At 60.6% G+C, this 22,500-nt stretch overlaps 2 non-coding genes across 2 annotated transcripts; both read left to right on the top strand.

The window, feature by feature from the left end:
• The first annotated feature begins 12,147 nt into the window (after window positions 1-12,147).
• Window positions 12,148-12,267, top strand: LOC131864022 (5S ribosomal RNA). Its single transcript, XR_009362914.1, has one exon. It is a non-coding gene; the product is annotated as a 5S ribosomal RNA (ribosomal RNA).
• A 7,869-nt stretch (window positions 12,268-20,136) lies between these two features.
• Window positions 20,137-20,255, top strand: LOC131863964 (5S ribosomal RNA). Its single transcript, XR_009362856.1, has one exon. It is a non-coding gene; the product is annotated as a 5S ribosomal RNA (ribosomal RNA).
• Window positions 20,256-22,500: the final 2,245 nt, after the last annotated feature.

The following is a 22,500-nucleotide window of genomic DNA, read 5'->3' as shown; positions in this document are numbered from 1 at the left end:
CGAGTGACAGGTCAAATCCAAGAGTTCCGAAGACTACCTCCAGGAACAATCGGGAACAAGACCGATTACAAGTCGTCGAGTCTGTTACTGGGCGAACACGAGATGCGCACAGGAAATCGATCAGCCCTCACAATGGCCCAAGGCCAGAGATCGGACTGCTACGATTTACCCCAACAATCATCGTGCCACTCTTCGCAGAGAGGTGATAGACGCCAACGAGCCCGCGCATAGCAATCGAGGTGTAAAAAGGGCGTTGAAGGCAGGAAGCCTGGACGAAAGAGGCTACGAGGTCACCTCGAAGCGGTCTAAGAATCGGGCGCACTTGGGGCGACTACCAGTGCCAACCCCTTATCCCGCGGTGCGTCCGACACACAGAAATTTCCAAGGCGGCCAAGGAGCCTCCCCGCATAGCAATCGGGGTGTGAGGTTACGGATGCAGCATTGATAGCAATCGAGGTGTGAGGCGAAGGATGCAGAAGTGAGAGCCGAGGGATGTAGCAGAGATAGCAATCGGGGTGTGTGATGCAGAAGAGATAGCAATCGAGGTGTGCGGTGGGAAGGGCCCAGCAGCCAGAATGCATGAAGCGACGGATGAAGCAGTGATGACAACCGGGCTGTGAGGAGAGGAGGGATGCAGCCAAGAAAGCAATCAGGGCTCGAGGCAAGGGATGCATCAAGGATAGCAATCATGTTGTGAGGCGAGATTCCAAAGGCTAAACGTGAGAGGCTGCAGGGTCGACTCAGAGAGGTCTATGCATGTGAGAGGCTGAAAGCAAGGTCGACTCGGAGCGGTCTATGCATCGGGCGCGCTTGGGGCGACTACCAGTGCCAACCCCTTATCCCGCGACGCGTCCGACAAAGAGAACGTTCCAAGGCGGCAGAGGAGGTTACCAGCCGAAGGATGCAGTAGCAATAACAGGTATAGTTCCGCGGCGGCCGAGAAGACTCACCGCATAGGAATCGGGATGCGAGGCGAGGGATGCGGCGGGAAGGCCCCGACGGCTAAACGGAAGAGGCTGCAGGGCCGCCTCGGAATGGTCCAAGCATCGGATGCGATTGGGACGACTACCAGTGCCAACCCCTTATCCCGCGATGCGTCCGATACACAGATAGTTCCAAGGCGGCCGAGGAGCCTCACCGCATATCAATCGGGGTGCGAGGCGAGGGATGGGGCGGGAAGGCCCCAACGGCTAGACGGAAGAGGCTTCAGGGCCACCTCGGAATGGTCCAAGCATCGGACGCGCTTGGGGCGACTGCCAGTGCCAACCCCTTATCCCGCGATGCGTCCGATACACAGATGGTTCCAAGGCGGCCGAGGAGCCTCACCGCATAGCAATCGGGGGTGCGAGGCGAGGGATGGGGCGGGAAGGCCCCAACGGCTAGACGGAAGAGGCTTCAGGGCCGCCTAGGAATGGTCCAAGCATCGGACACGCTTGGGGCGACTACCAGTGACAGCCCCCTATCCCGCGATGCGTCCGATACGAAGATGGTTCCAAGGCGGCCGAGGAGCCTCACCGCATAGCAATCGGGGTGCGAGGTGGGGGATGCGGCGAGATGGCCCCAACGGCTAGACGGAAGAGGCCACAGGGCCGCGTCGGAATAGTCCAAGCATCGGACGCGCTTGGGGTGACTACCAGTGACAACCCCTTATCCCGCGATGCGTCCGATACGAAGATAGTTCCAAGGCGGCCGAGGAGCCTCACCGCATAGCAATCGGGGTGCGAGGTGGGGGATGCGGCGAGATGGCCCCAACGGCTAGACGGAAGAGGCTGCAGGGCCGCCTCGGAATAGTCCAAGCATCGGACGCGCTTGGGGCCACTACCAGTGACAACCCCTTATCCCGCGATGCGTCCGATACGAAGATAGTTCCAAGGCGGCCGAAGAGCCTCACCGCATAGCAATCGGGGTGCGAGGTGGGGGATGCGGCGAGATGGCCCCAACGGCTAGACGGAAGAGGCCACAGGGCCGCCTCGGAATAGTCCAAGCATCGGACGCGCTTGGGGCGACTACCAGTGACAACCCCTTATCCCGCGATGCGTCCGATACGAAGATAGTTCCCAGGCGGCCGAGGAGCCTCACCGCATAGCAATCGGGGTGCGAGGCGAGGGATGCGGCGAGATGGCCCCAAAGGCTAGACGGAAGAGGCTGCAGGGCTGCCTCGGAATAGTCCAAGCATCGGACGCGCTTGGGGCGACTACCACTGCCAACCCCTTATCCCGCGATGCGTCCGATACACAGATAGTTCCGAGGCGGCCGAGGAGGTGGGGGATGCAGCGAGATGGCCCCAACGGCTAGACGGAAGAGGCTGCAGGGCCGCCTCGGAATAGTCCAAGCATCGGACGCGCTTGGGGCGACTACCAGTGACAACCCCTTATCCCGCGATGCGTCCGATACACAGATAGTTCCGAGGCGGCCAAGGAGCCTCACCGCATAGCAATCGTGGTGCGAGGTGGGGGATGCGGCGAGATGGCCCCAACGGCTAGACGGAAGAGGCTGCAGGGCCGCCTCGGAATGGTCCAAGCATCGGATGCGCTTGGGGCGACTACCACTGCCAACCCCTTATCCCGCGATGCGTCCGATACACAGATAGTTCCAAGGCGGCCGAGGAGCCTCACAGCATAGCAATCAGGGTGCGAGGCGAGGGATGCGGCGAGAAAGCCCCAACGGCTAGAGGGAAGAGGCTTCAGGTCCGCCTCGGAATGGTCCAAGCATCGGACGCGCTTGGGGCGACTACCAGTGACAACCCCTTATCCCGCGACGCGTCCGATACACAGATAGTTCCAAGGCGGCCGAGGAGCCTCACCGCATAGCAATCGGGGTGCGAGGCGAGGGATGCGGCGAGAAGGACCCAACGGCTACACGGAAGAGGCTTCGGGGCCGCCTCGGAATGGTCCAAGCATCGGACGCGCTTGGGGCGACTACCAGTGACAACCCCTTATCCCGCGACGCGTCCGATACACAGATAGTTCCAAGGCGGCCGAGGAGCCTCACCGCATAGCAATCGGGGTGCGAGGCGAGGGATGCGGCGAGAAGGACCCAACGGCTAGACGGAAGAGGCTTCGGGGCCGCCTCGGAATGGTCCAAGCATCGGACGCGCTTGGGGCGACTACCAGTGACAACCCCTTATCCCGCGACGCGTCCGATACACAGATAGTTCCAAGGCGGCCGAGGAGCCTCACCGCATAGCAATCGGGGTGCGAGGCGAGGGATGCGGCGAGAAGGACCCAACGGCTAGACGGAAGAGGCTTCGGGTCCGCCTCGGAATGGTCCAAGCATCGGACGCGCTTGGGGCGACTACCAGTGACAACCCCTTATCCCGCGACGCGTCCGATACACAGATAGTTCCAAGGCGGCCGAGGAGCCTCACCGCATAGCAATCGGGGTGCGAGGCGAGGGATGCGGCGAGAAGGACCCAACGGCTAGACGGAAGAGGCTTCGGGTCCGCCTCGGAATGGTCCAAGCATCGGACGCGCTTGGGGCGACTACCAGTGACAACCCCTTATCCCGCGACGCGTCCGATACACAGATAGTTCCAAGGCGGCCGAGGAGCCTCACCGCATAGCAATCGGGGTGCGAGGCGAGGGATGCGGCGAGAAGGACCCAACGGCTAGACGGAAGAGGCTTCGGGTCCGCCTCGGAATGGTCCAAGCATCGGACGCGCTTGGGGCGACTACCAGTGACAACCCCTTATCCCGCGACGCGTCCGATACACAGATAGTTCCGAGGCGGCCGAGGAGCCTCACCGCATAGCAATCGGGGTGCGAGGCGAAGGATGCGGCGAGAAGGACCCAACGGCTAGACGGAAGAGGCTTCGGGTCCGCCTCGGAATGGTCCAAGCATCGGACGCGCTTGGGGCGACTACCAGTGACAACCCCTTATCCCGCGACGCGTCCGATACACAGATAGTTCCAAGGCGGCCGAGGAGCCTCACCGCATAGCAATCGGGGTGCGAGGCGAGGGATGCGGCGAGAAGGACCCAACGGCTAGACGGAAGAGGCTTCAGGGCCGCCTCGGAATGGTCCAAGCATCGAACGCGCTTGGGGCGACTACCAGTGACAACCCCTTATCCCGCGACGCGTCCGATACACAGATAGTTCCGAGGCGGCCGAGGAGCCTCACCGCATAGCAATCGGGGTGCGAGGCGAGGGATGCGGCGAGAAGGACCCAACGGCTAGACGGAAGAGGCTTCAGGGCCGCCTCGGAATGGTCCAAGCATCGGACGCGCTTGGGGCGACTACCAGTGACAACCCCTTATCCCGCGACGCGTCCGATACACAGATAGTTCCGAGGCGGCCGAGGAGCCTCACCGCATAGCAATCGGGGTGCGAGGCGAGGGATGCGGCGAGAAGGACCCAACGGCTAGACGGAAGAGGCTTCAGGGCCGCCTCGGAATGGTCCAAGCATCGGACGCGCTTGGGGCGACTACCAATGACAACCCCTTATCCCGCGACGCGTCCGATACACAGATAGTTCCGAGGCGGCCGAGGAGCCTCACCGCATAGCAATCGGGGTGCGAGGCGAGGGATGCGGCGAGAAGGACCCAACGGCTAGACGGAAGAGGCTTCAGGGCCGCCTCGGAATGGTCCAAGCATCGGACGCGCTTGGGGCGACTACCAGTGACAACCCCTTATCCCGCGACGCGTCCGATACACAGATAGTTCCGAGGCGGCCGAGGAGCCTCACCGCATAGCAATCGGGGTGCGAGGCGAGGGATGCGGCGAGAAGGACCCAACGGCTAGACGGAAGAGGCTTCAGGGCCGCCTCGGAATGGTCCAAGCATCGGACGCGCTTGGGGCGACTACCGTTGCCAACCCCTTATCCCGCGATGCGTCTGATACACAGATAGTTCCGAGGCGGCCGAGGAGCCTCACCGCATAGCAATCGGGTTGCGAGGCAGATTATTGGGAAGGGAACCCCCTGGGATGCGGCTCAAGCAGTGCCCAAAGGGACTGGAATGCGGAATCACATCGAGAGACCCAAATGCTATACGAGGGCTCAAATCGAATTATCGATTTGGCCACGACATGGACGCATCGGAACGACTACCTTTGCCGAACCACTCGCAATTGCATCCATACCGAAACCAATAGACATTTCCGTTAGAGCCCTCGCATAGCATTCGGGAATCTCGCATGCCCCTCTAAATCGACCAATGCTGGCGCTCAATGAAAATCCGAGCGCTACCACCGTTCGAGCGCCAGCATTGGTCGAGTTAGAGGGGCACGGGGGAGAATGCTCCAGTCAACACCTCCCCTATATAAGTTATTTGTCCGATTCTCGCACAACCGTAGTCTGCCTCGTCGAATCAAACAACGGTCCCAGATTCCGACTTCCGTTCCGTAGAGACCCAAAAGCTAGATGGAGGCTCGCAAGAAAGAGAGTCGGCGCATAGCAATCGGGTTTCTCGAACGTTTAGGGACCGAGCTCACTTGCGGATAGGGCAAAATCCGCCAAGCAACCCAAAAGCTAGACGGGGGCTCGAATCGAATCGCCTAGGCGGCCACAACAACGACGTGTTGGATCGACTACCAGTGCCAAACCATTCAGCAAGACTAGTCTGTGTCGAGGCCGGATAGAGATTCTCAGAGAGCGCCCGCATAGCATTTAGGAGACCTGCCGCGTCCCTCACACTCGACAAATGGTGGTGCACGTTTATAAATCCGAGCGATCCCAACCCTTTCAAGCACCATCATCGGTCGAGATAGAGGGGCACGGAGGGGGCTGCGTGAGACAACACAGTCCCCTATATAAGTTATTTGTCCGATTCTCACACATCCGAAGAATGGTCATCAAATCGGACAACAGCCCAAACTTCCGACTTCCGTCCCAGAAAGCCCAAGAGCTATCTAAAACGTTCATGGCCGGAACTCGATCGCGGCTATACCAGTCCGCCAAGCAACCCAAAAGCTAGACTGGAGCTCTAGTCGAATCACCTCTGTGGCCATTGCAAGGACGTGTTGGAGCGACTACCATTGCCGAACCATTCCGCAGGTCGAGTCCATACCAAGGCCGCATAGAGATTCACGATGAGCTCCTGCATAGCAATCAGGAGACTTGCCGTGTCCATCACAATCGATAAATCCTGGTGCAAGATTTTTGCATCCGAGCGCTCCAACCAGTCGAGCACCAGCATCAATCGACATAAACGGGCACGGGGGGAGGATGCTCGAGAACACTACCTCCCCTATATAAGTTATTTGTCCGATTCTCAAGCAGCCGAAGTCTGGTCATCGAATCGGGTCAAAGACCACAACTTCCGACTTTACCCACAATGCAAGTCATCGAATCGAACATCGGCCCCCGAGTCGGACTCCATGCGTATGTCAGGTCATCGGACCCAAATTCCGCCTTCCTGCGCATGGCGGGCCATCAATATCAACTCGGTCATCGGACCCAAACTCCGCCTTTTTGCGTATGGCACGCCTTCAAATCGGTCATCGGACCCAAATTCCGCCTTCCTGTGCATGGCGGGCCATCAACATCAACTCGGTCATCGGACCCAAATTCCGCCTTTCTGCGCATGGCACGCCATCAACTCGGTCATCGGACCCAAATTCCGCCTTCCTGCGCATGGCAGGTCATCGGACACAAATTCAGACCTCGCCAATATGCCTACGTATCGAATCGGTCATCGGACCCAACTTCCGACTTCATCCATACTGTAGGGTCTTTGAGGTTGGCGCGGTGCGCTCAACCCAGGGAGTCGACCCATCGAAGCATACACCTCCCCTATATAAGCTATTTGTCCGATTCCCACACCTGTGTAGTTTGCACCTCTGACCAGGACATCGACCCCAACTTCCGAACTCGACTGCAACGACGGCACCAGCGCCTTGGTGCGCACCTTGCGACGCACAGTCCCAACATTCGCCTTCCTGCACATGGCAGGTCATCGGACCCAAATTCCGACCTCGCGAGTATGCCTACATATCGAATCGGTCATCGGACCCAACTTCCGACTTCATCCATACCGTAGGGTCTTTGAGGTTGGCGCGGTGCGCTCAACCCGGGGAGTCGACCCAACGAAGCATACACCTCCCCTATATAAGCTATTTGTCCGATTCCCACACCTGTGTAGTTTGCACCTCCGATCAAGACATCGACCCCAACTTCCGAACTCGCCTCCAACGACCGAACCAGCGCCTTGGTGCGCACCTTGCAACGCACAGTGCCAACATTCGCCTTCCTGCACGTGGCAGGTCATCGGACCCAAATTCCGACCTCGCGAGTATGCCTACATATCGAATCGGTCATCGGACCCAACTTCCGACTTCATCCATACCGTAGGGTCTTTGAGGTTGGCGCGGTGCGCTCAACCCGGGGAGTCGACCCAACGAAGCATACACCTCCCCTATATAAGCTATTTGTCCGATTCCCACACCTGTGTAGCTTGCACCTCCGATCAGGACATCGACCCCAACTTCCGAACTCGACTAAAAAGACCGCACCAGCGCCTTGGTGTGCACCTTGCAACGCACAGTGTCAACATTCGCCTTCCTGCACATGGCAGGTCATCGGACCCAAATTCCGACCTCATGAGCATACCTACTAATCGAATCGGTCATCGGACCCAACTTCCGACTTCATCCATACCGTAGGGTCTTTGAGGTTGGCGCGGTGCGCTCAACCTGGGGAGTCGACCCATCGAAGCATACACCTCCCCTATATAAGCTATTTGTCCGATTCCGACACCTGTGTAGTTTGCACCTCCGCTCAGGACATCGACCCCAACTTCCGAACTCGCCTGCAACGACCGAACCAGCGCCTTGGTGCGCACCAAAAGTGCGCACTTTTGGAGGGCACTTTTCTGCGCTCCAAAGGTGCGCACTTTTGGAGGGCACTTTTTGGAGGGCACTTTTCTGCGCTCCAAAGGTGCGCACTTTTGGAGGGCACTTTTTGGAGGGCACTTTTCTGCGCTCCAAAGGTGCGCACTTTTGGAGGGCACTTTTTGGAGGGCACTTTTCTGCGCTCCAAAGGTGCGCACTTTTGGAGGGCACTTTTTGGAGGGCACTTTTCTGCGCTCCAAAGGTGCGCACTTTTGGAGGGCACTTTTTGGAGGGCACTTTTCTGCGCTCCAAAGGTGCGCACTTTTGGAGGGCACTTTTTGGAGGGCACTTTTCTGCGCTCCAAAGGTGCGCACTTTTGGAGGGCACTTTTTGGAGGGCACTTTTCTGCGCTCCAAAGGTGCGCACTTTTGGAGGGCACTTTTTGGAGGGCACTTTTCTGCGCTCCAAAGGTGCGCACTTTTGGAGGGCACTTTTTGGAGGGCACTTTTCTGCGCTCCAAAGGTGCGCACTTTTGGAGGGCACTTTTTGGAGGGCACTTTTCTGCGCTCCAAAGGTGCGCACTTTTGGAGGGCACTTTTGTGCACTCCAAAGGTGCGCACTTTTGGAGGGCACTTTTCCTGTGCTCCAAAGGTGCACACCTAGGTGAGCACCTTCGACCACACCTTGTAGCACACCAAACTCTGACTTTCGACTTCATCCGCAATGCAGGGTCTTTGAGGTTGGCGCAATGCGCACAACCAGGGGAGTCGACCCATCAAACCCAACACCTCCCCTATATAAGCTATTTGTCTGATTCTCATACATGCGTAGCCTGCAGGAGCAATTAGGACATCGACCCCAACTTTCGGCTTCTAAACGAAAACAAGGTCTTTGAGGTTGGTGTAATGCGAACAACTAGGGGAGTCAACCCATCAAACCCAACACCTCCCCTATATAAGCTATTTGTCTGATTCTCATACATGTGTAGTCTACAGGAGCAATTAGGACATCGACCCCAACTTTTGACTTCTTAACGAAAACAAGGTCTTTGAGGTTGACGTAATGCGCACAACCAGGGGAGTCGACCCATCAAACCCAACACCTCCCCTATATAAGCTATTTGTCCGATTCTCATACATGTGTAGCCTGCAGGAGCCATTAGGACATTGACCCCAACTTTTGACTTCTTAACGAAAACAAGGTCTTTGAGGTTGGCGTAATGCGCACAACCAAGGGAGTTGACCCATCAAACCCAACACCTCCCCTATATAAGCTATTTGTCTGATTCTCATACATGTGTAGCCTGCAACAACGATTAGGACATCCACCCCAACTTCTGAATTCGTCTGCGTTGACCGCACCAAAGGTGCACGCCTTGGTGCTCACCAAAATCCGACTTCCGACTTCTTCTGCTATGCGGGGTCTTTGAGGTTGGCGCAGTGCGCACAACCAGGGGAGTCAACCCACCGAATGCAACACCTCCCCTATATAAGCTATTTGTCTGATTCTCATACATGCGTAGACTGCAGCAATGATTAGGACATCCACCCCAACTTTTGACTTCTTAAACAAGACAGGGTCTTTGAAGTTGGTGCAGTGCACACAACCAGGGGAGTCGACCCATCAAACGCAACACCTCCCCTATATAAAGCTAAAGCTATTTGTCCGATTCTCATACGTGTAGTCTGCAGCAGCGATTAGGACATCTCGACCCCAACTTCCGAATTCGTTTGCATTGACCGCACCAAAGGTGCACGCCTTGGTGTGCACCCTGGAGTGCACTTTGGTGCTCACCTCGGTGCACACTTTGGTGTGCACCTCGGTGTGCACCAAAAGGTGCGCACCTTGGAGCGCACCAAAGGTGTACACTTTGGAGCGCACCACACTAGGGTCTTTGAGAGGTTGGCGCAGTGCGCACACCAAGGTGGGTGTTGAGGTTGCGTGCCGAGGTGGGTGGGTGCTAGGGTGCGCTCCATGGTGGGTGCCAGGGTGGGTGCGTGCTAGGGTGGATTCCAAAGAGGGTCATAGGGTGGGTGCCAAGGTGGGTTGGTGATATAGTGGGTTCAAAGGTGGGTACTAGGGTGGGTTCCAAGGTGGGTCACAAGTTGGGTGCCAGGATGCGTGGGTGTTAGGTTGGGTGCCAAGGTGGGCTCCTGCGTGGGTGGGTGCTAGGGTGGGTTTCAAGGTGGACGCGAGGGGCGGGTGCCAAGGTGGGTAACAGAGTTGGGTGTTAGGATGGGTGAGTGCTAGAGTGGGTGCCAAGGTGGGTGGGTGCTAAGGTGGATGCCAAGGTGGTTCACAGGGTGGGTGGGTTCTAGGGTGAGTTCCAAGGTGGGTCACAGGTTCAGTGCTAGGGTGGGTGTCAAGGCGGGTGTCGAGGTGCCTGGGTGCTAGGGTGTGGATGCCAATGTGGGTCATAGGGTGGGTACTAGGGTGGGCTGCAATGTGGGTGCCAAGGTGGGTAACATGCTCGGTGGGTTCTAAATTGGGTGCCAGGGTGGGTGTGCACCCACCTTGCCCGAGGTGGGTGCCAAGGTGCCAGTGTGGGTGGGTGCTAAGGTGGATGCCAAGGTGGGTGAGAAGGTGGGTGATAGGTTGAGTGGTAGGATGGGTGGGGTGCCAAGATGGGTCACAGGGTGGGTGCAAGGTGTGGGTAGGTGCTAGGGTTGGTGTCAGGGTGGGTGGGTGCTAGGTTGGGTTCCAAGGTGGGGTGCGAGGGTGAGTGTCAAGGTGGGTCACAGGTTAGGTGCTAGGATGGGTGAGTGCTAGGGTGCAAAGGTGCCAGGGTGGGGTGCTAGGATGGGTCGATGCTAGGGTGAGTGGCAAGGTGGGTCCACAAGTGTCAAGGTGGGTGCCGAGGTGGGTGCCAAGTCGGCGACTGCTATGGTGGATGCCAAGGTGGGTCACGGGGTGGGTGCCAAGTTGCTAGGTTGGGGTTCCAAGGTGGGTGCCAACGTGGGTGCTAGGGTGCGTGGGTTAAAGGGTGTGTCACAACGTGGGTGCCAGATGGGTGCGCACCCACACTGGCCAAGACGGGTGCGGGGTGCAAGGTTGGGTTCCAAGCCCGGTCACAGGCTGGGTGCTAGGATGGGTGGGTGCCAAGGTGGGCACCAGGGTGGGTGCACCCACCTGGCCAAGGTGGGTCACGGGGTGGGTCCTAGGGTGGGTAACGGGGTGGGTACTAAGGTGCGTGCCAAGGTGGGTCATAGGGTGGGTGCCAAGGTGGGCACCAGGGTGGGTGTGCACCAACCCTAGCCAGGGTAGGTCACGGGGTGGTTGTCGGGGTGGGCGTCAAGGAGCCAAGGTGGGTGGCAAGTAGCCAAGTTGCGTGCCAAGGTGGGTGTCAGGGTGGGTGCCAAGGATCCAAGGAGGGTGCCAAGGAACCAAGGTGGGTGTCTGGGTTGGGTGCCGAGGGTGGGAGCCAGGGGTGGGTCCAAGGTGAGTGCAAAGGTGGGTGCCAGGGTCAAGGTGAGTGCCAATGTGGGTTCCAAGGTGCCAGGGTCAGGGTGAGTGCCAATGTGGGTTCAAAGGTGCTAAGTTGGGTGCGAGGTTGGGTGCGAGGGTGGGTGGGTGCCAAGGTGTGCTAGGTGGAAGCCCGGGTGGGTCGGCATCCCATGGGTGTCGAGTTGGGTGCCTGATGGGTGCTTCTTGTCAAGTTTTAGTCGTCGGGACTCATTTCGAGCCTTAGAGGTCGTTTCTTGTCCGGTTGCCCTGTCTTCGACCTGGGAACCCAATTTTGGTCCTCGGGTCCCATTTTTTTTTGTCTCGCATCCCACTTTTGGCCTGTGGCCTTTTCGGGGTCGATTCTCGTTTTGGGCATCAGAGCATGTTTTCTTCTCCTAAAACCCAATATTTGTTTATTAAGTCTCGGAACACATTTTTGTTCTCGTGGACCCATCATGGGTCTTGGAACGCATTTGTGGTCCTTGGGTCCCATTTTGCATCCCGAAACTTGTGTTTTGGTGCTTGATCCCTATTTTGGGTGCCCACCTTGCACCAAGTGCGCACCCGGGGCAAACCGAGCGCCTTGGTGCACCGGGGCAAGATCGAGCGTGCACCCGAGGCGCCCCGAACATGCACCAAGGTGCACTCGGCCCACATGTGAGCGCAGGTCGTTGCGCCCGAGGTGGTGTGTGGGCACCGCGTTGCAGACGGGACATCTGCACGCACACGACGCCCCCTTCCAGGTGCACGCACGTAGGCCGGGCCGGGTGCACACCCGACGCCCTAGCAAGGTGCGCGCACCCGGGCAGGGCTCACACTTGGCGAACGGGGCGCACTTCGCGAGGGAGGGTGTGCACCTCGACGGGGGTGGGTGGCCGGGGTGTGATTCGCACGTGGGTCGCGGTTTGCTAAGTACACACTGCGACAAGCTCATAACGGGTGCGATCATACCAGCATTAGTGCACCGGATCCCATCAGAACTCCGCAGTTAAGCGCGCTTGGGCCGGAGTAGTACTGGGATGGGTGACCTCCCGGGAAGTCCCCGGTGTTGCACCCTTTTTTAGTTTTTCGCCGGGCGTCGCAATGCTATTTGAATAAACCTTTTGCCCGTTTGCGTTCTCGTCGGGGCCGGGCCGGGCCGGGGGGTGCGCTGCCCGCACTACCGCGCGGCGCTGGGGGGGCGACACCGAGTCGCGCACCCGAGGCACCCCGAGCACACAGGCCACGGTGCAACCCGGGCGTTGTGCGCGCACCCCGGTGCGCCCGAGGTGCTGCGCGCGCACCCAGGTGAAATCGGTGTGCACCTCGGCCAGTGCGCGCTCGGTCGAGTCGCGCACGTTGGCCAAGGTGCACGGTGATGTTTCTTACTCTAAGGTTCCGCACCAGACGCCCGGGACAGGTGAGCGAAGCTGGGCGGGGCCGGGTGCGCGGCCGGGGCAGGTGCACGCAGCTGGAGAGAGCTTTGGAGCACACTTCGGAGCGCACCAATGATGCGCTCCAGTTCAAAAGTTTCTGAAAAGGCAAAAAAAGTTGAGATTATAGAATTTCCCACTTGAGAGATTGTAAAAAAAAAAAAATTTAAAATGAAGGAAACGCGGGGTGCCAAGGTGTGCGCAGCCCAGCCAAGGTGGTGCGCACCAAGGCGCCCACCCTGGCGAAGGTGCACGCAAGGTGCGCACCCGAGGCAAACCGGACAATTAACCCAACTTTCGACTTTCGCGCGCACCTTGGAGCGCACTTCGGAGCGCTCCTTGGTGCGCACCAATCTTGGGCACCTCGGAGTGCACCATGGCGCCCACCAAGGTGCGCACCCGGGGGCAAACCGAGCTCCGACTTCGTGCGCACCTTGGAGCGCACGAAAGGTGCGCACCATGGCGCCCACCAAGGTGCGCAGCCCAGCCAAGGCGTGCGCATCAAGGTGCGCACCCTGGCGAAGGTGCGCACCCGGGGCAAACCGAGCTCGACTTCGTGCGCACCTTGGAGCGCACAAAAGGTGCGCAACCCAGCCAAGGTGTGCGCACCCCGGTCAAACCGAGCTCCGAATCGTGCGCACCAGAGGTGCACGCCATCGTGCGCACCTTGGAGCACACTTCGGAGCCCTCCTTGGTGCGCGCCGATGTTGCGCACCTCGGAGCGCACCCGGGGAAAACAATGCAATTAACCCGACTTTCGACTTCGTGGGCACCTCGGAGCGCTCTCGGGGTTCGCACCTCGGAGCACACCGAGAGGTGCGCACCTTTGATGCGCTGCCTTCACCAATTTTCCAGAAAAGGCAAGATAACATTGAGAAGGTGTGCGCACCGAGGTGCCCACCCTGGCGAAGGTGCACGCGAGGTGCGCACCCGGGGCAAACCGGGCTCCGACTTCGTGCACGCCGCACCTTGGAGCACACTTCGGAGCGCTCCTTGGTGCGCACCAGGGCGCGCAACCCCAGCCGAGGTGCCCACCCCGGCGAAGGTGCACGCGAGGTGCGCACCCGGGGCAAACCGGGCTCCGACTTCGTGCACGCCATGGTGCCCACCGCGGCGAAGGTTGTGCACTCGAAGGTGCGCACCCGGGGCAAACCGGGCTCCGACTTCGTGCACGCCGCACCTTGGAGCACACTTCGGAGCGCTCCTTGGTGCGCACCATGGTGCCCACTAGGGCGCGCAACCCCGCCGAAGGTGCACGCGAGGTGCGCACCCGGGGGCAAACCGGGCTCCGACTTCGTGCACGCCGCACCTTGGAGCACACTTCGGAGCGCTCCTTGGTGCGCACCATGGTGCCCACCAGGGCGCGCAACCCCGCCGAAGGTGCACGCGAGGTGCGCACCCGGGGCAAACCGGGCTCCGACTTCGTGCACGCCATGGTGCGCACCGCGGCGAAGGTGCGCACCCGGGGCAAACCGGGCTCCGACTTCGTGCACGCCGCACCTTGTGAGCACACTCGGAGCGCTCCTTGGTGCGCACCAGGGCGCGCAACCCAGCCGAGGTGCCCACCCCGGCGAAGGTGCACGCGAGGTGCGTACCCGGGGCAAACCGGGCTCCGACTTCGTGCACGCCGCACCTTGGAGCACACTTCGGAGCGCTCCTTGGTGCGCACCATGGTGCCCACCAGGCCGCGCAACCCAGCCAAGGTGTGCGCACCAAGGTGCACGCGAGGTGCGCACCCGGGGCAAACCGGGGTCCGACTTCGTGCACGCCGCACCTTGGAGCACACATCGGGGCGCTCCCGGGTTCGCACCGGCGTTTGCGCACCGTGGTGGGCACCTCGGAGCACACCAAGGTGGGCAGCGAGGGTGCGCACCTTTGATGCGATTGCCTTCACTAATTTCCATAAAAGGCAAAAAAAAAACGAGATTTTAAAATTTTCCGTTTTGAAAGATAGTGAGAAAAAGGGAATGCTTGGTGCCATCTTGAGCCCGCCCTGGTGCGCAGCCCAGCCAAGGTGCGTGCGCACCAAGGTGCCCACCCTGGCGAAGGTGCGCGCTCCGGGCAATTAATCCAACTTCCAACTTCGCGCGCGCCAGGGTGGGAGCGCACCCAACAACCGGGCCTGGGAAGAGCCAATGCGAGAAACCCCACCAAACGCTCTGACAAAAAAAGAGGGGGGCGCTCCAGTAACCCCGCTTCGGAGCGCACCCTGGGCAAACCCAGCCAAGGTGCCCACCCCGGCCAAGGTGCAGGCGAGGTGCGCACCCGGGGCAAACCGGGCTCCGACAACGTGCACGCCGCACCTTGGAGCACACTTCGTAGCGCTCCCGGGTGCGCACCTCAGAGCACACCAAGGTGGGCAGCGAGGGTGCGCACCTTTGATGCGCTGCCTTCACTAATTTCCAGAAAAGGCAAAAAAAAAGGAGGATTTTAAAATTTCGTTTTGAAAGATAGTGAAAAAAAACGGAACGCGCGTGCCATCTTGAGCCCGCCCTGGTGCGCAGCCCAGGTAAGGTGCCCACCCTGGCAAAGGTGCGCACCCGGGCAATTAACCCTACTTCCGACTTCGTGCGCGCCAGTGGTGGCAACCGGGCCTCGGAAGAGCCAATGCGAGAAACCCCACCAAACGCTCCGACAAAAAAAGAGGCGGCGCTCCAATAACCCCGCTTCGGAGCGCTAGCCGGGGCAAACCCAGCCAAGGTGCCCACCCCGACGAAGGTGCACGCGAGGTGCGCACCCGGGGCAAACCGGGCTCCGACAACGTGCACGCAGCACCTTGGAGCACACTTCGAAGCACTCCCGGGTGCCCACCGGCGTTGCGCACCGTGTGTGGGCAGCGAGGTGCGCACCTTTGATGCGCTGCCTTCACTAATTTCCAGAAAAAGGCAAAAAAAAATGAGATTTTTAAAATTTCCGTTTTGAAAGATAGTGAAAAAAAAAGGAACGCGGGTGCCATCTTGAGCCCGCCCTGGTGCGCAGCCCAAGGCAAGGCATCGGCCACCAAGGTGCCCACCCGAGGTGCACACCCGGGGCAAACCGGGCTCCGACTTCGTGCAGGGCCGCACCTTGGAGCACACTTCGGAGCAGCTCCTTGGTGCGCACCATGGTGCCCACCAGGGCGCGCAACCCAGCCAAGGTCTGCACACCAAGGTGCCCACCCCGGCGAAGGTGCACGCGATGGTGCGCACCCGGGGCAAACCGGGCTCCGACTTCGTGCACGCCATGGTGCCCACCGCGGCGAAGGTGCACGCGAGGTGCGCACCCGGGGCAAACCGGGCTCCGACTTCGTGCACGCCGCACCTTGGAGCACACTTCGGAGCGCTCCTTGGTGCGCACCATGGTGCCCACCAGGGCGCGCAACCCAGCCAAGGTGTGCGCACCAAGGTGCACGCGAGGTGCGCACCCGGGGCAAACCGGGGTCCGACTTCGTGCACGCCGCACCTTGGAGCACACATCGGAGCGCTCCCAGGTTCGCACCAGCGTTGCGCACCTTTGATGCGCTGCCTTCACTAATTTCCAGAAAAGGCAAAAAAAAAACGAGATTTTAAAATTTCCGTTCTGAAAGATAGTGAAAAAAACGGAACGCGGGTGCCATCTTGAGCCCTTCCTGGTGCGCAGCCCAGGCAAGTTGTGCGCACCAAGGTGCCCCACCCTGGCGGAGGTGCGCGCCCGGGGCAATCCGGGGCTCCGACTTCGTGCACTGCATGGTGCCCACCCAAGGCGCGCAACCCAGCCAAGGTGCCACCGCAGCGAAGGTGCACGCGAGGTGCGCACCCGAGGTGCAACACCCGGGGCAAACCGGGCTCCGACTTCGTGCACGCCGCACCTTGGAGCACACTTCAGAGCGCTCCTTGGTGCGCACCAGGGCGCGCAACCCAGGCCGAGGTGCCCACCCCGGCGAGAGGATGCACGCGAGGTGCGCACCGGGGCAAACCGGGGCTCCGACTTCGTGCACGCCATGGTGCCCACCGCGGCGAAGGTGCGCACCCGGGGCAAACCGGGCTCCGACTTCGTGCACGCCGCACCTTGGAGCACACTTCGGAGCGCTCCTTGGTGCGCACCATGGTGCCCACCAGGCCGCGCAACCCAGCCAAGGTGTGCGCACCAAGGTGCACGCGAGGTGCGCACCCGGGGCAAACCGGGGTCCGACTTCGTGCACGCCGCACCTTGGAGCACACATCGGGGCGCTCCCGGGTTCGCACCGGCGTTGCGCACCGTGGTGGGCACCTCGGAGCACACCAAGGTGGGCAGCGAGGTGCGCACCTTTGATGCGATGCCTTCACTAATTTCCATAAAAGGCAAAAAAAAAACGAGATTTTAAAATTTCCGTTTTGAAAGATAGTGAGAAAAAGGGAATGCTGGTGCCATCTTGAGCCCGCCCTGGTGCGCAGCCCAGCCAAGGTTTGCGCACCAAGGTGCCCACCCTGGCGAAGGTGCGCGCCCGGGCAATTAACCCAACTTCCAACTTCGCGCGCGCCAGGGTGGAGAGCGCACCCAACAACCGGGCCTGGGAAGAGCCAATGCGAGAAACCCCACCAAACTCTCTGACAAAAAAAGAGGGGGCGCTCCAGTAACCCCGCTTCGGAGCGCACCCTGGGCAAACCCAGCCAAGGTGCCCACCCCGGCCAAGGTGCAGGCGAGGTGCGCACCCGGGGCAAACCGGGCTCCGACAACGTGCACGCCGCACCTTGGAGCACACTTCGTAGCGCTCCCGGGTGCGCACCTCAGAGCACACCAAGGTGGGCAGCGAGGTGCGCACCTTTGATGCGCTGCCTTCACTAATTTCCAGAAAAGGCAAAAAAAAAAGGAGATTTTAAAATTTCCGTTTTGAAAGATAGTGAAAAAAACGGAACGCGCGTGCCATCTTGAGCCCGCCCTGGTGCGCAGCCCAGGTAAGGTGCCACCCTGGCAAAGGTGCGCACCCGGGCAATTAACCCTACTTCCGACTTCGTGCGCGCCAGGGTGGCAACCGGGCCTCGGAAGAGCCAATGCGAGAAACCCCACCAAACGCTCCGACAAAAAAAGAGGCGGCGCTCCAATAACCCCGCTTCGGAGCGCAGCCGGGGCAAACCAAGCCAAGGTGCCCACCCCGACGAAGGTGCACGCGAGGTGCGCACCCGGGGCAAACCGGGCTCCGACAACGTGCACGCAGCACCTTGGAGCACACTTCGAAGCACTCCCGGGTGCCCACCGGCGTTGCGCACCGTGGTGGGCAGCGAGGTGCGCACCTTTGATGCGCTGCCTTCACTAATTTCCAGAAAAAGGCAAAAAAAAAATGAGATTTTAAAATTTCCGTTTTGAAAGATAGTGAAAAAAAAGGAACGCGGGTGCCATCTTGAGCCCGCCCTGGTGCGCAGCCCAGGCAAGGCATGCGCACCAAGGTGCCCACCCGAGGTGCACACCCGGGGCAAACCGGGCTCCGACTTCGTGCAGGCCGCACCTTGGAGCACACTTCGGAGCGCTCCTTGGTGCGCACCATGGTGCCCACCAGGGCGCACCCGAGGCAAACCGGGCTCCGACTTCGTGCACGCCGCACCTTGGAGCACACATCGGAGCGCTCCCAGGTTCGCACCAGCGTTGCGCACCTTTGATGCGCTGCCTTCACTAATTTCCAGAAAAGGCAAAAAAAAACGATATTTTAAAATTTCCGTTCTGAAAGATAGTGAAAAAAACGGAACGCGGGTGCCATCTTGAGCCCTTCCTGATGCGCAGCCCAGGCAAGTTGTGCGCACCAAGGTGCCCACCCTGGCGGAGGTGCGCGCCCGGGGCAAACCGGGCTCCGACTTCGTGCACTGCATGGTGCCCACCAAGGCGCGCAACCCAGCCAAGGTGCCCACCGCAGCGAAGGTGCACGCGAGGTGCGCACCCGAGGTGCACACCCGGGGCAAACCGGGCTCCGACTTCGTGCACGCCGCACCTTGGAGCACACTTCAGAGCGCTCCTTGGTACGCACCAGGGCGCGCAACCCAGCCAAGGTGCTCACCCCGGCGAAGGTGCACGCGAGGTGCGCACCCGGGGCAAACCGGGCTCGGACTTCGTGCACGCCGCACCTTGGAGCACACATCGGAGCGCTCCCGGGTTCGCACCAGCATTGCGCACCTTTGATGCGCTGCCTTCACTAATTTCCAGAAAAGGCAAAAAAAAGAAAAAAATGAGATTTTAAAATTTCCGTTTTGAAAGATAGTGAAAAAAACGGAACGCGGGTGCCATCTTGAGCCCGCCCTGGTGTGCAGCCCAGGCAAGTTGTGCGCACCAAGGCACCCACCCTGGCCAAGGTGGGTCACGGGGTGGGTCCTAGGGTGGGTAACGGGGTGGGTACTAAGGTGCGTGCCAAGGTGGGTCATAGGGTGGGTGCCAAGGTGGGCACCAGGGTGGGTGTGCACCAACCCTAGCCAGGGTAGGTCACGGGGTGGTTGTCGGGGGTGGGCGTCAAGGAGCCAAGGTGGGTGGCAAGTAGCCAAGTTGCGTGCCAAGGTGGGTGTCGGGGTGGGTGCCAAGGATCCAAGGTGGGTGCCAAGGAACCAAGGTGGGTGTCTGGGTGGGTGCCGAGGTGGGAGCCAGGGTGGGTCCCAAGGTGAGTGCAAAGGTGGGTGCCAGGGTCAAGGTGAGTGCCAATGTGGGTTCCAAGGTGCCAGGGTCAGGGTGAGTGCCAATGTGGGTTCAAAGGTGCTAAGTTGGGTGCGAGGTTGGGTGCGAGGGTGGGTGGGTGCCAAGGTGTGCTAGGTGGAAGCCCGGGTGGGTCGGCATCCCATGGGTGTCGAGTTGGGTGCCTGATGGGTGCTTCTTGTCAAGTTTTAGTCGTCGGGACTCATTTCGAGCCTTAGAGGTCGTTTCTTGTCCGGTTGCCCTGTCTTCGACCTGGGAACCCAATTTTGGTCCTCGGGTCCCATTTTTTTTTGTCTCGCATCCCACTTTTGGCCTGTGGCCTTTTCGGGGTCGATTCTCGTTTTGGGCATCAGAGCATGTTTCTTCTCCTAAAACCCAATATTTGTTTATTAAGTCTCGGAACACATTTTTGTTCTCGTGGACCCATCATGGGTCTTGGAACGCATTTGTGGTCCTTGGGTCCCATTTTGCATCCCGAAACTTGTGTTTTGGTGCTTGATCCCTATTTTGGGTGCCCACCTTGCACCAAGTGCGCACCCGGGGCAAACCGAGCGCCTTGGTGCACCGGGGCAAGATCGAGCGTGCACCCGAGGCGCCCCGAACATGCACCAAGGTGCACTCGGCCCACATGTGAGCGCAGGTCGTTGCGCCCGAGGTGGTGTGTGGGCACCGCGTTGCAGACTGGGACACTGCACGCACACGACGCCCCCTACAGGTGCACGCACGTAGGCCGGGCCGGGTGCACACCCGACGCCCTAGCAAGGTGCGCGCACCCGGGCAGGGCTCACACTTGGCGAACGGGGCGCACTTCGCGAGGGAGGGTGTGCACCTCGACGGGGGTGGGTGGCCGGGGTGGATTCGCACGTGGGTCGCGGTTTGCTAAGTACACACTGCGACAAGCTCATAACGGGTGCGATCATACCAGCGTTAGTGCACCGGATCCCATCAGAACTCCGCAGTTAAGCGCGCTTGGGCCGGAGTAGTACTGGGATGGGTGACCTCCCGGGAAGTCCCGGTGTTGCACCCTTTTTTAGTTTTTCGCCGGGCATCGCAATGCTATTTGAATAAACCTTTTGCCCGTTTGCGTTCTCGTCGGGGCCGGGCCGGGCCGGGGTGCGCTGCCCGCACTACCGCGCGCGCGGGGGGCGACACCGAGCGCGCACCCGAGGCGCCCCGAGCACACAGGCCACGGTGCAACCCGGGCGTTGTGCGCGCACCCCGGTGCGCCCGAGGTGCTGCGCGCGCACCCAGGTGAAATCGGTGTGCACCTCGGCCAGTGCGCGCTCGGTCGAGTCGCGCACGTTGGCCAAGGTGCACGGTGATGTTTCTTACTCTAAGGTTCCGCACCAGACGCCCGGGACAGGTGAGCGAAGCTGGGCGGGGCCGGGTGCGCGGCCGGGGCAGGTGCACGCAGCTGGAGAGAGCTTTGGAGCACACTTCGGAGCGCACCAATGATGCGCTCCATTCAAAAGTTTCCTGAAAAGGCAAAAAAAGTTGAGATTATAGAATTTCCCACTTGAGAGATTGTAAAAAAAAAAAATTTAAAATGAAGGAAACGCGGGTGCCAAGGTGTGCGCAGCCCAGCCAAGGTGTGCGCACCAAGGCGCCCACCCTGGCGAAGGTGCACGCAAGGTGCGCACCCGAGGCAAACCGGACAATTAACCCAACTTTCGACTTCGCGCGCACCTTGGAGCGCACTTCGGAGCGCTCCTTGGTGCGCACCAATCTTGGGCACCTCGGAGTGCACCATGGCGCCCACCAAGGTGCGCACCCGGGGCAAACCGAGCTCCGACTTCGTGCGCACCTTGGAGCGCACGAAAGGTGCGCACCATGGCGCCCACCAAGGTGCGCAGCCCAGCCAAGGCGTGCGCATCAAGGTGCGCACCCTGGCGAAGGTGCGCACCCGGGGCAAACCGAGCTCCGACTTCGTGCGCACCTTGGAGCGCACAAAAGGTGCGCAACCCAGCCAAGGTGTGCGCACCCCGGTCAAACCGAGCTCCGAATCGTGCGCACCAGAGGTGCACGCCATCGTGCGCACCTTGGAGCACACTTCGGAGCCCTCCTTGGTGCGCGCCGATGTTGCGCACCTCGGAGCGCACCCGGGGAAAACAATGCAATTAACCCGACTTTCGACTTCGTGGGCACCTCGGAGCGCTCTCGGGTTCGCACCTCGGAGCACACCGAGGTGCGCACCTTTGATGCGCTGCCTTCACCAATTTCCAGAAAAGGCAAGAAAACATTGAGAAGGTGTGCGCACCGAGGTGCCCACCCTGGCGAAGGTGCACGCGAGGTGCGCACCCGGGGCAAACCGGGCTCCGACTTCGTGCACGCCGCACCTTGGAGCACACTTCGGAGCGCTCCTTGGTGCGCACCAGGGCGCGCAACCCAGCCGAGGTGCCCACCCCGGCGAAGGTGCACGCGAGGTGCGCACCCGGGGCAAACCGGGCTCCGACTTCGTGCACGCCATGGTGCCCACCGCGGCGAAGGTGCACGCGAGGTGCGCACCCGGGGCAAACCGGGCTCCGACTTCGTGCACGCCGCACCTTGGAGCACACTTCGGAGCGCTCCTTGGTGCGCACCATGGTGCCCACCAGGGCGCGCAACCCCGCCGAAGGTGCACGCGAGGTGCGCACCCGGGGCAAACCGGGCTCCGACTTCGTGCACGCCGCACCTTGGAGCACACTTCGGAGCGCTCCTTGGTGCGCACCATGGTGCCCACCAGGGCGCGCAACCCCGCCGAAGGTGCACGCGAGGTGCGCACCCGGGGCAAACCGGGCTCCGACTTCGTGCACGCCGCACCTTGGAGCACACTTCGGAGCGCTCCTTGGTGCGCACCAGGGCGCGCAACCCAGCCGAGGTGCCCACCCCGGCGAAGGTGCACGCGAGGTGCGTACCCGGGGCAAACCGGGCTCCGACTTCGTGCACGCCGCACCTTGGAGCACACTTCGGAGCGCTCCTTGGTGCGCACCATGGTGCCCACCAGGCCGCGCAACCCAGCCAAGGTGTGCGCACCAAGGTGCACGCGAGGTGCGCACCCGGGGCAAACCGGGGTCCGACTTCGTGCACGCCGCACCTTGGAGCACACATCGGGGCGCTCCCGGGTTCGCACCGGCGTTGCGCACCGTGGTGGGCACCTCGGAGCACACCAAGGTGGGCAGCGAGGTGCGCACCTTTGATGCGATGCCTTCACTAATTTCCATAAAAGGCAAAAAAAAAACGAGATTTTAAAATTTCCGTTTTGAAAGATAGTGAGAAAAAGGGAATGCTGGTGC

The sequence above is a fragment of the Cryptomeria japonica genome, unplaced genomic scaffold, assembly GCF_030272615.1.
Source record: "Cryptomeria japonica unplaced genomic scaffold, Sugi_1.0 HiC_scaffold_74, whole genome shotgun sequence".
NCBI classification, from domain to species: Eukaryota; Viridiplantae; Streptophyta; class Pinopsida; order Cupressales; family Cupressaceae; genus Cryptomeria; species Cryptomeria japonica.
The sequence above is the reverse complement of the archived record's forward strand: the minus strand, read 5'-3'. Positions and strand labels throughout refer to the sequence as shown.